General features: G+C 42.9%; 1 protein-coding gene across 1 annotated transcript in view; it reads left to right on the top strand.

The window, feature by feature from the left end:
- Positions 1-1,430: 1,430 nt before the first annotated feature.
- LOC127009460 (ras-related protein Rap-1-like) overlaps positions 1,431-12,500 on the top strand; it is a gene marked incomplete in the record, with an annotated part of 51,280 nt that continues 40,210 nt past the window's right edge. Inside the window, 1 exon segment of the mRNA XM_050882548.1 lies at positions 1,431-1,578.

Below are 12,500 nucleotides of genomic sequence, written 5' to 3'. Positions count from 1 at the left end.
AGTGCCCTCCGGGACACCACTGTTGACAGATTTAGGGGAAGAACAGTGACCGTCTACCTAAGCAAAAATACATCGGCTAGAAAGGAAACGGGAGATAAAAGACAGAGAGAGGGATATAATCAGCAGGAAGGTAGTTTGGAAAGCAAAAATTTGTGCCAGACTTTGTCGAAAGCTTTCGAGGCTATCTACTCAGATGTAGCCTCTCCGAGTTGCTATAGAAGGCTGCGCTTGTGTTACAGCCTATAAGTGGTTACATTAAGAACATATGGTGGTAAAAGTTTTAGATATAGATTCAAACCACAGTCAGAAGCCATAATTTATGTCATGTGGAGAGATAGGCACGAGCTGTCAGTGACGAGTTACACTCATATGCAGCTGTCTATGATGAGCGACAATCGTGTGTATGTCTCACTTATTTCCTTTAGAATATTAGTAAACTTTTTCAATCGGTGCATCGTTATAAAGAGGACAGTAAAGAAGTATTATACATTGTAACGAATCACATAAGTGCTAACACTCGCCTAAACATTGGTGTACAGGGTGACAGCACATACAGCTGCCATCACAAGTTACGCGTGCGCCGTCGGGGGTCGCCACTGTTCCCCTGCCATGATTACTGGTTTCCCATGGGGAAGCGCGCAGGTGTCCTCTCTTTAGTGTATATCCTCTTTGGTATTACTGCTAGTGCTTGTGATACTACTACTACTACTACTACTGCTACTACTACTACTACTACTACTACTACTACTACGATTACAACTACTACTACTACTTCCACTAATGCGTTTCTCGGGTGAGCTGCTGTTCTTGAATTGTGCAATTCCAATAAGGGTTAGTATAACAGGTGGTGGAAACCACATTAACTGTTTACTTGTGACAGTATCCTGGGTGGACACGACGGTAGGTATGAAAGACCTGTGTATTGATTTAATCGAAGATCGGAGTGAGAGCAAAAAATAGGAAGGGAAAAGGAGGGTTTGGAGGGAAAAAGTAGACAAGTTAGAGTAAGACCGTTATAAAGCGTAAAGGAGGAACCAAAAAAGGACGGATATCTATTAAGTAAAAGCGTATATAACTAGCAGCAAGAAACGAGAAGGCAGGGAAAATATGTGAAATGACAGGACCAGGCGCGCAAAGATACGAAAAGCAAAACAGAAAAAAACAAAGAAGAGGCATCACTGGTGCCGGGGGATGGGGGAATGAGAGGAGGAAAGTGGGTGTCGTGTTGAAGGAAGAGAGGGTGGGAGGAAAGGAATTAATTAATAATGAATGAATGAAAAGGAGCGGGACGAAGGGGAAAGACTATAAAAGAGAGAGAGAGAGAGAGAGAGAGAGAGAGAGAGAGAGAGAGAGAGAGAGAGAAGCGGGGGGGGGTGGGGGTTGAGTTTCGGGAATGGAGACTGGAGAGAGAGGGTCAGTGTCCCTCTAGCTTTCGGCGCGGGAAGGTGTATGTGATCGTCTCTCCCTCTGGTGGCGAAGCAACAGTCACCCCACGCGAAATACTTCCTCACCTGCCCGTATCTTACTGGTTCGAGTCAACGCAAACACCGATCCGCCCACCCGCACGCCCCTATACAGGTAAATCTCTTTGTTATTTCTTTTCCTCAAAAATAATGATAATGCGAGAAAGGAAAACATGTAAAAGATGGGCAACAATATACAGCATATATATATATATAGAGAGAGAGAGAGAAAGAGAGAGAGAGAGAGAGAGAGAGAGAGAGAGAGAGAGAGAGAGAGAGAGAGGGGGGGGCAATAAAGCTGGAGGGTTGTAGGAATGAAAATCAAACGAATGAAAGGACGCAGGACGGAAGATGGGAAACTAAGGAAGGAAGGAAAGAAAAAGAAAAGTCACAAGAGAAAGTCAGAGAAACTATATGGATGAGAAAAAGATGTGAAAGGAGTTTAAAGAGAGTCGATTTTAATATAGAGGAAAAAGTGCAACATTTTCATGGTGACAATACAGCGAACGAAAAGTTAAAGGGAAGAAAAAATATAACGGAAAATACACACACACACACACACACACACACACACACACACACACACACACGCGCATGTGTGCGTGCGTGCGTGTGTCTGTATGTGTGTTTGTGTGTGTGTGTGTGTGTGTGTGTGTGTTTGACCACGGCCTGATGACGATTTGGACTCGCAATCGCCAGCAAGCACCCTCCTGATTAAAGCAAGGCTCATTAATCGATCTTTGTGTACTGCCAGGACCTCACACACCACACACCCCATTCCCCATGCTCAAGGGAGGACAGTAACCACTCCTACTCAACCGAAAAAAACCGGCGAGAGCGGGACTCGAACCTTTGCCTTCCAGGCCCGAAGCCTGGCAGTGCAGCGATTTAACCGACTGATCTATCGGAGCCGTGTGTGTGTGTGTGTGTGTGTGTGTGTGTGAGGGTGGGTGTGGGTGGGGGGGGGGCGCCTCCCGAGTCGGTAAACAAATTCTTAAAAGAAGGAAAGGTGAGAGAAGAGGAACGAAAATGGGAGTGAGGTAACAAAATAAAGGAGAGGGTAGGAAAGAGTGACACAGGTGGAAGGAAATGAGAGACAAGCTGAGAGTGGGAGGCAACAAGAAAGAGGGAAGGAGGAAAGAAAGGAATGAAAGTAAGTAATGAATGAAGGGTTGAGTGGCAAGTGAGAGAAGGTAGAGAAAGGGGGAGAGGAAAATACATTAAATACTTGTTTACATGGCGACTCAAAATTAAAAAAAACACTCACCTGGTAGATCAGAAGGCTTTATATCGTTATACGGGTGTGGAAAGGACAGCAAAGGGCAGGGAATGAGACCAGTGAATAAAAAGCTGAATGATTAAAAAGATGAAATAAGCAATTAAGGGGTGAAGTGCACGTATGGGAAGAAGGGGAAGCCAGAAATGTCGAGTGGGAGGAGAAAAGAAGTACGACATAGAAGTGGCTAGGGGATTGAAAGGGTGGGGAGCTATAGGAGGTTTATAGTGGAGGTGAGGGTATGGTATTTACATGGGACTCTCAGTGGGATACGGTGCGTGGGAAGAGGTTAGTGGGGAGAATACAGGAAAATTATAGTCGGGGTAAGAAGGGTGGAATAACAGGTTGCACTGAGGCGAAATGGGCTGCGATGTAGAGGAGTGGTAGGGAGGAAAGAAAAGAGTGAGCGAGGTGTTGAACAAGAGAGAAAGGTGGGTTGAAACAAAAAGTGTTTATTCAGAGGGTGGTGTTGAGTAAGGGATAAAACACAATTGATACAAGGTCAGCAGATTTTTAATACTTCTTGTTCACTTACTTTATTACGCAATATCATGTACGGTATTTGAACTCGTATTAGGACTCGAGGATGATAATTCGCTTATGTGTTGTCTAAGTGCAAACGACCTTAGACTTGCCTACCGAGCGGTGGCTGAGTTGTTAGCGTGACGGCCCCGCGTTTAGGAGCTCTAGAAGGGACGCGGGTTCGAATCCTGGCCGCCGCACAGTTGAGGTTTTTCAGTCACCGCCGAGTGGTCTAAGACTACCCACATGCTGACCTGAAGACCACCCATCAACCTGGGCTCTAGATAACCTCTCCAAAGAGAGGCTCAAAGATGAGTTCCGGGGGGGCAGCATGAGCAAACACAAGATGGGGCCACTATAAACATTCGCCTGCGCAGACGGGCTAGGCCGACCATCAGGTCCCACCGGGAAGAACCCTTGGGCCGACCATCAGGCCCCACCGGAAAGAAGCCTACCGGCGCAATAGGCCGCGACGTAAAAAAAAAAAAAAAATAAGTAAAAATTCTACATCTCATATATACGAGTAGCTCGTTGGGACGAGTACTTTAGGTAGTTTAAAGGATCAAAGCGGTCACCCTTCTTTGGCACAGGCTGTACATAGGCATACTTCCAGCAAGAAAGAAAGGTAGATGTTGGGAGACAGAGACAAAAGAGTTTGACTAGACATGGTGTCAGACAGGATCTCAGTTTACAAGGACACTAGGAACCACTCCCGCGGGCCCATAAGCCTTCCCAGCCTTCTTTAAAGTTTAACGTCTAAGACAAATCAGACTAGAAACCAGGGTTGGAAGCTGGCTCTCTCCGTTTAAAAGTAGCGTCTGTGGGGTGGGAACTTTTTCTCTTATAAAATCTGCAGCACGTGGAATAGACTTCTTGAAGTAAAAGTCCATCGGTTCACCGGTTAAGCAGTTCAAATTTAGGCTAGACGAAGTACTTCACGGAGTAGTTTAGATCTAATATTCATAGTTTATTTTTATTTTTTTTTAATTCTCCTCGGTTTGGATCGTAACGTCTTTTCAGATGTCACTTTTCCTTGTGACTCTCTCTCTCTCTCTCTCTCTCTCTCTCTCTCTCTCTCTCTCTCTCTCTCTCTCTCTCTCTCTCTCTCTCTTACACATACGCACCCTCCCGCACCCCCCCACCCCCACACTCACCCCCCCTCTCTCTCTTACACATACGCACCCCCCCCCCCACCCCACTCACCCCCCCTCTCTCTTACACCACACCCCCACCCCCACACTCACCCCCCCTCTCTCTCTTACACATACGCACCCCCCCGCACCCCCCCCACCCCCACACTCACCCACCCCCCTCTCTCTCTTACACATACGCACCCCCCCCACCCCCACAAGCATAGTACACATTACTTTTGTCCCTTCCCTTAAGCCTTAGCAGTCATATCCCCAACGGTTTAAACTCTGTAACATCAATGATAAACCGATAAATAAATAAACTTTCTACGCCATTTGGCATCAATCAAAACAGCACATTACCAAGAATAAGGCTGCTGGTATAATCTCATTTGTTTAGGAGTGGGTTCGTTTGAAATTTAGTAACAAAACAATTTTCCAAAAAAGATGCGAAAGATTACGATTTAACGTTTAAGAATATCAACGCATGCTTGACCGTCAATTGGCGTATATGATTGATGAAAAGAAAAAAAATATATGACGGTGACCTGACTGAAATTTACATGTGACACACAATTAAAAAGTAACACTATTAGACAGATTCTATAATAGTGAAACAGATTAGCATCACAATAAAACAGGAATAACAGCACAATGCAGTGCAACACAACACAACACAGTGCAATGTAACACAAAACAATACCTAACACAACACAATATAAAACAACACAACATTACACAACACAACACAGCATTACGCAATATAACACAACACAATACATCGCCACTCAGTACAACACATCATGACGCGGCGGAACACAATGCAATACATAACGAATTACACGGCATAAAACTATACAAACTACACAAACTGCACGACACAGTACAATACGAAGCAGCGCAACAATACACAATACGAAACACAACATAACGCAATGCAATATAACAAGGAGCGGTATAACACCTTCAATATATGAGCGACAAAATGGCGCAAATACTCAATATAAATGAGATCAAGAAAATAAAAAAGATGAAACCGTCATAAGATTGAGTTTGGAAAAAGTGGAGCTTCAGCGTCATCAGCAAGAGCAACATAAAATTTTCACCATAACCACCAACAAAATCACACCCAATGAACAACAACAACAGCAACAACAACAACGAGCAGTCACCAACATAAGCTAACCATTAAACACTTAATCTACTTGTAAGCCACCGCTGAAGCCACAATGTATACCTTTGATCAATGGCTCCCGCCCTCCAACACACAAACACACACACACACACACACACACACACACACACACACACACTCTCTCTCTCTCTCTCTCTCTCTCTCTCTCTCTCTCTCTCTCTCTCTCTCTCTCTCTCTCTCTCTCTCTCTCTCTCTCTCTCTCTCTCTCTCTCTCTCTCTCTCTCTCTCTCTCTCTCTCTCTCTCTCTCTCTCTCACACACACACACACACACACACACACACATACACACACATTCATATCCATATATCAAATCGTTCAACAATTTTACTCCTATTTTGTAAACTACTTTTAGCGGATAATCAAACTATTTTACCTGTGATTGTTTCATATTGTCGCTCCCTCAACTCTTTCGGTTAGGGCTGCGTGTTGATACCAGTGGAAATAACAATTTGAAGATGTTGAGTAGCTGAGTGGTAATGATAACACATGATAATCAGGAAGGGGGATCCGGGGTAAGAATTACACACGAGTTATTTGAGGGGGAGGAAAAGGGAGATAATTACTGGGACGTCGAAAAGTTGCGTCTGCGCCTGATTGGGAAGGCGAGAAATACTTACTTACAATAACTTAACTACTAATTTTCATATATATTACAGATTGGGGGAGAGAGGGGGAGATTAATATATGTCTCGTAACTGCACTGGTGACCCAAAATTTAGGTCATTTAAATTAATTTAACTTAATCATAAAGCCTAAAGCCCCGTTCACACTCTGCCGACTCTGGGCCACGACTACCCACGACTCTAGGGTACACGAGGTCTTAGGTTTTGATGTGAAAGGGTCGGGCATGTCTTGAAAGAGGTCTTGAGACTGTTGCCGAATGCTGCGCCGACGTCGTGACGGGAGTCTGGAGTTGTGCATGAGGGTTAGCACGACATGCTGGCAACTAGTTGGCCGAATGTCCCAGACAGTCGGCAAGACACCAAGACCCCAATAAAACCTCCTCCCCCGGGTGATTTATAATCAAAGTTTCTTGAGATTAACCCTAACATCATATTGGCTTTTTTACTCGCTGCAGAACATTGATCACTCATTTTAAGAGTGTTACTGATAATGACACCAAGATCTTTTTCTTGTTTTACTTCGCTGAGCTCATGTCCTTGAATCTGATATTTAAAGTTAGGATTTTTTTCACCTATGTGCATTACTTTACATTTATCTACGTTAAAGCTCATTTGCCATTTTTCGCTCCAGTCGGCAAGTCTTATTAAGTCTGATCGAATATTCTCGCAACTTTGACTGCTCATTATTACCGTACCTCTTAATTTGATGTCGTCGGCAAATTTGGCTACTTTTGATAGGATATCAGTTTCTAAGTCGTTCACGTAAATTATGAATAATGTTGGCCCCAGGACCGAACCTTGGGGCACGCCACTGGTGACGGGTTGCCAATCCGATGCTTCACCATTAAGAACTACACGTTGTTCTCTGTCGGTGAGCCAGTCATGAATCCACGCACATAGATGGTCGTTAATACCGTGGGAACGCAGTTTAGAAATAAGCCTAACGTGAGGAACTTTATCAAACGCTTTCTGAAAATCTAAGTAAATTACGTCATATGGGCCTCGGGCGTCCCAACATGTATAAACATCGTTGAAAAAGGTTAATAGGTTGGTAAGGCAAGACCGATTTCTACGAAATCCGTGCTGACTATCAGTTATCAAATCATTTGTTTCAAGGAAAGTGATCATTTTATCCCTGATTATTTTTTCGAATAGTTTAATTAGGACAGACGTAAGGCTGATAGGACGATAACTACTGGCTTGTTTTTTCCTTTTTTTTTTAAAGGGTAATATTGGCCTTCTTCCACTCGAGAGGCACACTGGCCTGTGCTAATGACTTGTTGAATATTAATGTTATGGGTAATTCTAGCTGTTGACTACATTCTCTCAACACGCGAGGAAATAAATTGTCGGGGCCCGGAGATTTATTTGGATCTATTTTCTGCAGGTACGCACGCACTTCGCTGATATCAATTTCCGTCAATGCAAGCTTATGTTCTTCAGGACCTTGAAAAATTTTCTTCGGGGCTGGAATCTGTCATGTTTTCTTTTGTAAATACGCTACTATAGGTTGAATTTAGGACCGACGCCATGCCTTTATCATCACTAATCGTATTGCCACTTAATAGTAGTGGGCCGATATTATTTTCAACATTTTTGTTTTGTTTCTTATGTAACTGAAAAATAACCTTGGATTTTTCTTAGAATCGAGTGATATTTTCATCTCATATTCGCGTTTTTGTTTTCTGATTTTCCTTTCGCACTCTCTCTTGACATTGATGTAATTAGTATGATCCTGTGAATTATGTGACAGTTTATATTTCTTATATAGTTTTCTTTTTTCGACGATGATTTTTTGTAGGTAATTATTCATCCACAACGGTTTTTGATTATCAGTTCTTCGTGGTTTGAGTGGAATGAATTTATTTACACTCGCTGTGATTTGTGCAGTAAAACGATTATTCATTTCTTGAACGCTGACGTTGTTGAGCAAATGATTACAATTTACTGAAGCCAGTTCTCTTTTTAGGTCCATAAAATTTGCTTTACTATAAATAGGAGGAGGGGGGAGTGGGGGAGGAGGAGGAGGAGGACGGAGAAAAGAAGTAGGACGAGTATATCTTGGGGCTTTCATTAAAATCGTCTTTTGTGCTACAAGAAAGAAAACATTTTTCTACTGAAGAGGGGACTGGGTAGAGAGGGATAGAGGGACGCCCAGAAGAAAAGATAGAACTATAAGTACGAAGGGAGAGGGAAGGGTAGGAAAGAGGGGAAGAAAGTTTAATCAATACGGGGAAAGAAAGTGGCAAAAGGAAAGAACTGAGAGAATGAGCGAGGTGGAGGGAAGTGAAAAATAGAAGCAGGAAGGATAGATGGAGGAAGAGAAGGAGAAGAAAGATGAGGAAGATGGAAGGATGAAAATAAAATAGGAAGGAGGAGGAGGGATACTTAGGAATACATAGGAAGAACAGATACCTGGGGCAGGCAATCTTTTCACAGGGAAGACCAGATGAGACTTTGGGGAACAGGCCGCGGGACGGAGTGAGAAACGAAAACCGCAAAGTAAAAAAGTGGAAAGTGAAAAGAAATACACATTAGTGAGACGACTGGTACTGCTTGTCATGTATAAGTGTTTCAATGTCCGACTCGGTGGATGAGGTAGACAACAGAATAGTGTCATTGAGGTGGAGGTCCGAGAGCTGGGAGCAAAGTCGAGACTTCGGGTCGTATTACTAAAGATTTCGTCGCCCAAGTTCACAGATTTGACAAGGCTTTCGTAGGTGTTTGGGGCATTTCCAGGGATAGTTTTATGGCCCTGGTGGTAGTTTGACCCTTCTTCTGTACCATGAACCGAAAAGAACATTCATTAGAACTCATTTGATCCCCTCTTTGACCTTTAGAAATAGCTGATGTGAGAAGAAAAAATGTCTTATAATGCCGGCCTTCGTGTCCTTTATTTTGGAGAAGAGCGAACCACAACTGTAGATACCGCAAGTCAAAGAAAAGACGCAAACCTAACATCAGATAACAGAACACATCTAAATTTCAACCTTGCAGGCATTGATGTGAGAGTGCATGTCTATCAGGAGAATGTCTTTGCCTTGCAGCTTCATATTGAGGGCGTTCAGATCCGCAGTGATATCCGTGAGTAGGCACAGGCGAGTGAGCCATTGCGAGTCAAAGTGATCAACGTGAGGAAGATTCTTCTAACGGAGGAAAGTGGCAATCTCCTGCTGCAGGTCACACACACGGGACACCATGCATGGCCCCACGACAAGACAGTCTCAGCCTGTCCTATATTTTTTTTTTCGTTTGAATTAAATAGGACAACCAGATCTCAAAAAGGACAGACCTGGCACTCTCGCAGTTTTTTCTTTTTTTACACTTCTTCGTTGTTGTTGTTGCCCTTGAGCTGCTTCCTTTCCTGTAAAAAAGGAAGTGACGAGCGCAGGCTTGCCAAACAATACTCCCCAGCAGGTGCGCTCTCTCTCTCTCTCATTCATAAGGTTTTGTTGGTAAGAGAACCGGGTAGGACACGAAGTAATGGGTTTAAACTGGATAAATTCAGATTCAACAGGGACATAGGCAAAAATTGGTTTACTAACAGGGTGGTGGATGAGTGGAATAGGCTTAGCAGTCATGTGGTGAGTGCCAATACAATTGTCACATTCAAAAATAGACTAGATAAATTCATGGACAGCGATATTAGGTGGGGTTAGATACACGGGAGCTTAGGGTCAAAGGAGCTGCCTCGTATAGGCCTACCGGCCTCTTGTAGACTCCTGCGTTCTTATGTTCTTATGTTCTCTCTCTCTCTCTCTCTCTCTCTCTCTCTCTCTCTCTCTCTCTCTCTCTCTCTCTCTCTCTCTCTCTCTCTCTCTCTCTCTCTCTCTCTCTCTCTCTCTCTCTCTCTCTCTCTCTCTCTCTCTCTCTCTCTCTCTCTCTCTCTCTCTCTCTCTCTCTCTCTCTCTCTCTCTCAAAAAACAGCCTCAGATCAGAGCAGCCACCGTCTCGCAGCCGTCGCGTTCGTAAACAGACAGCTTAAATTGGGTCACTATAGTATGCCTCCCGAGTATCTTCTCATACCCGTCCAAACTAGCTCTTTCCTTGAAATATACATCTATTTTTCTACTCTGACATTTAATCTGCTCCCACCTCTTTATTCCTACACTCTCCTTGCCTTTCTTCTTCCTTTTGTTTATAATTTCTCCTTTTACTCCCCCTCGTCTACGTCGTCGCCGTTGTGCACATTATCTACTTACTCTTCCTCCTCCTCCTCCTCCTCTTTCTCCTTCACCTCCACCTCCTCCTCCTCCTCCTCCGGGTATTTCTTGACATCATCACAGCTGTTTCTCCTCTTACTCCTCCTCCTACACCTGTCCCGCGTCCTCGTCCTCTTCCTCGTCCTGGTTCTCGCCCTCGTCCATCTCTTTTTTTATCTTCATCTTCATCTTCATCTCCATCATCTTTTCCTATTAATGCTTACCTCTCCCCTTTAATGTTCTCCCTCTCCTCCACCTCCTCCTCCTCCTCCTGCTCCTTTTCCTCATCCTAGTCCTCTTCCTACTCCTCATACTCTTCTTCCTCCTCATCTTTCTGCTGTTTCCTCCTTTTCCTTTCGTCCTTAGTCCTCGCGCCAGTTGACTCATTAATCTTTCCCTTTGCATCATAGTCACACCTTCATGTTTTTTATATTTTTAACTTTAGCACGAATGATATTTCCGCCCTATACACTTTACTTTTTTTTTACATAAAATTGTGTACCCAATCAATCTGTATTTTTTCCTGAATATCCTCTACTCCCCTCGTCCCTCTGTGCCACCTATGCTCTACTCGGGAAATAAAAATCATGACTCCTAATTATTTCAAGAGCGGACTTTTTTTACAAGAAATCTCCTTTGAAGCTGAAGGTTAAAAGGTAAAGGTAAAGCTGGGGGCATACTCTATAGCTGCTCCTGGCAGTGATGTTCATCTCTGTCGCATTGCCCCTGAGTCTATGGTGAAAAAGAACTCATTACCATGGGACAAACTATAGTCAAACCATTTAAAAAAGTCCGTTTGGGCGTTCAGTTCCGCGGGTCCTTTCCTCCTCTCTGCTCTCCCATACAGTCCCAACACCTATCCCTTCCTCTCATATGTTAGCTATAGGTAACATATGAGAGGGAAAAATATGTGTTGGGACTATGGTAGAGCAGAGGGGAGGAAAGGGCCAGCGGAATCGAGCGCCCAAACGAGCTATTTGAAGTGGTTTGACTATAGGGTCAGTGTGATGTTCAGGTTACCACAGTTATCGATGTTTCCCCAGGTATACCAGGTGTCCTTGTTTCACTCGCTACCTCCTCTCTTCACCCTGATATCTCTGTTGCAGCTTCTTCACAATTTGATAGTTTTTTTCAGGTCTTACTTTTATCTTGTTCTCCCAAGACCATTCCTTAAAGTAGTCCAGTTTTCCTGTTTCCCTTTCATACTCCATAACCCTGAACGGAGGTTTCCCATTCCTCCAGTTTCCAACCTTCCTCTAACGGCTGACCTGATGCATTCAAGTGAGACTAATTAACACACAAACTACGTGAGACAGTTGCTTTAAAACTCCTTTGGGAGCAAATAGTAGTAGTTGAATGATGAATAAGGATATGGGGGGAGGGGGGAAGGGTATAAGAAGGGTGAAAAAGGTGGACTATGATACATAAAAATGGGTTCCGGAAAGATAAACTTTAAATAATTCATTCCCTCTTCAGCTTTTTCTTATGAGTGTTTATATACATTTATTAGTCATTATTTCACGAATGAAATACCTAAAATATGGTAATGTGTTAATTTATATTCTTAGTGATGAATTAAAGATGCAGTTATACTAAGAGTGCGTTGCAGTCGGTTTGGTGGTGCCAGTGTACGATAGGTTGTGGTGGTGAGTGTGGTAATGGCGGTGATAATGGTGGCAGCGGTGGTGGAGGTAGTAGTAAAAAACACCATTGTATAAATTTTATTATTATTATTATTATTATTATTATTATTATTATTATTATTATTATTATTATTATTATTGTTGTTGTTGACGGTGTTGCTGTTATTATTATTATTATTATTATTATTATTATTATTATTATTATTATTATTATTATTATTATTATTATTATTATTATTATTATTATTATTATTATTATGAATTGTCAAAGCCTACTTCTCTCCTCGACGGAGGGCAGCGCGATCTACGATCTTGTAAATTAATTAAATAGTTGCCTGCAACTGTATTAATGATTTTAAAAAAAAGTAGTGGAGGGTATTTATCATTCTTGCTTGCATATTGTTTACTATGCTTAAGCTATCATAATGATCCATGAAATCGGACA

Source organism: Eriocheir sinensis, chromosome 41 (assembly GCF_024679095.1).
Source record: "Eriocheir sinensis breed Jianghai 21 chromosome 41, ASM2467909v1, whole genome shotgun sequence".
In the NCBI taxonomy this organism is placed as follows: Eukaryota; Metazoa; Arthropoda; class Malacostraca; order Decapoda; family Varunidae; genus Eriocheir; species Eriocheir sinensis.
Note: the sequence above shows the minus strand (reverse complement) of the source record. Positions and strands in the feature narration are given on the sequence as shown.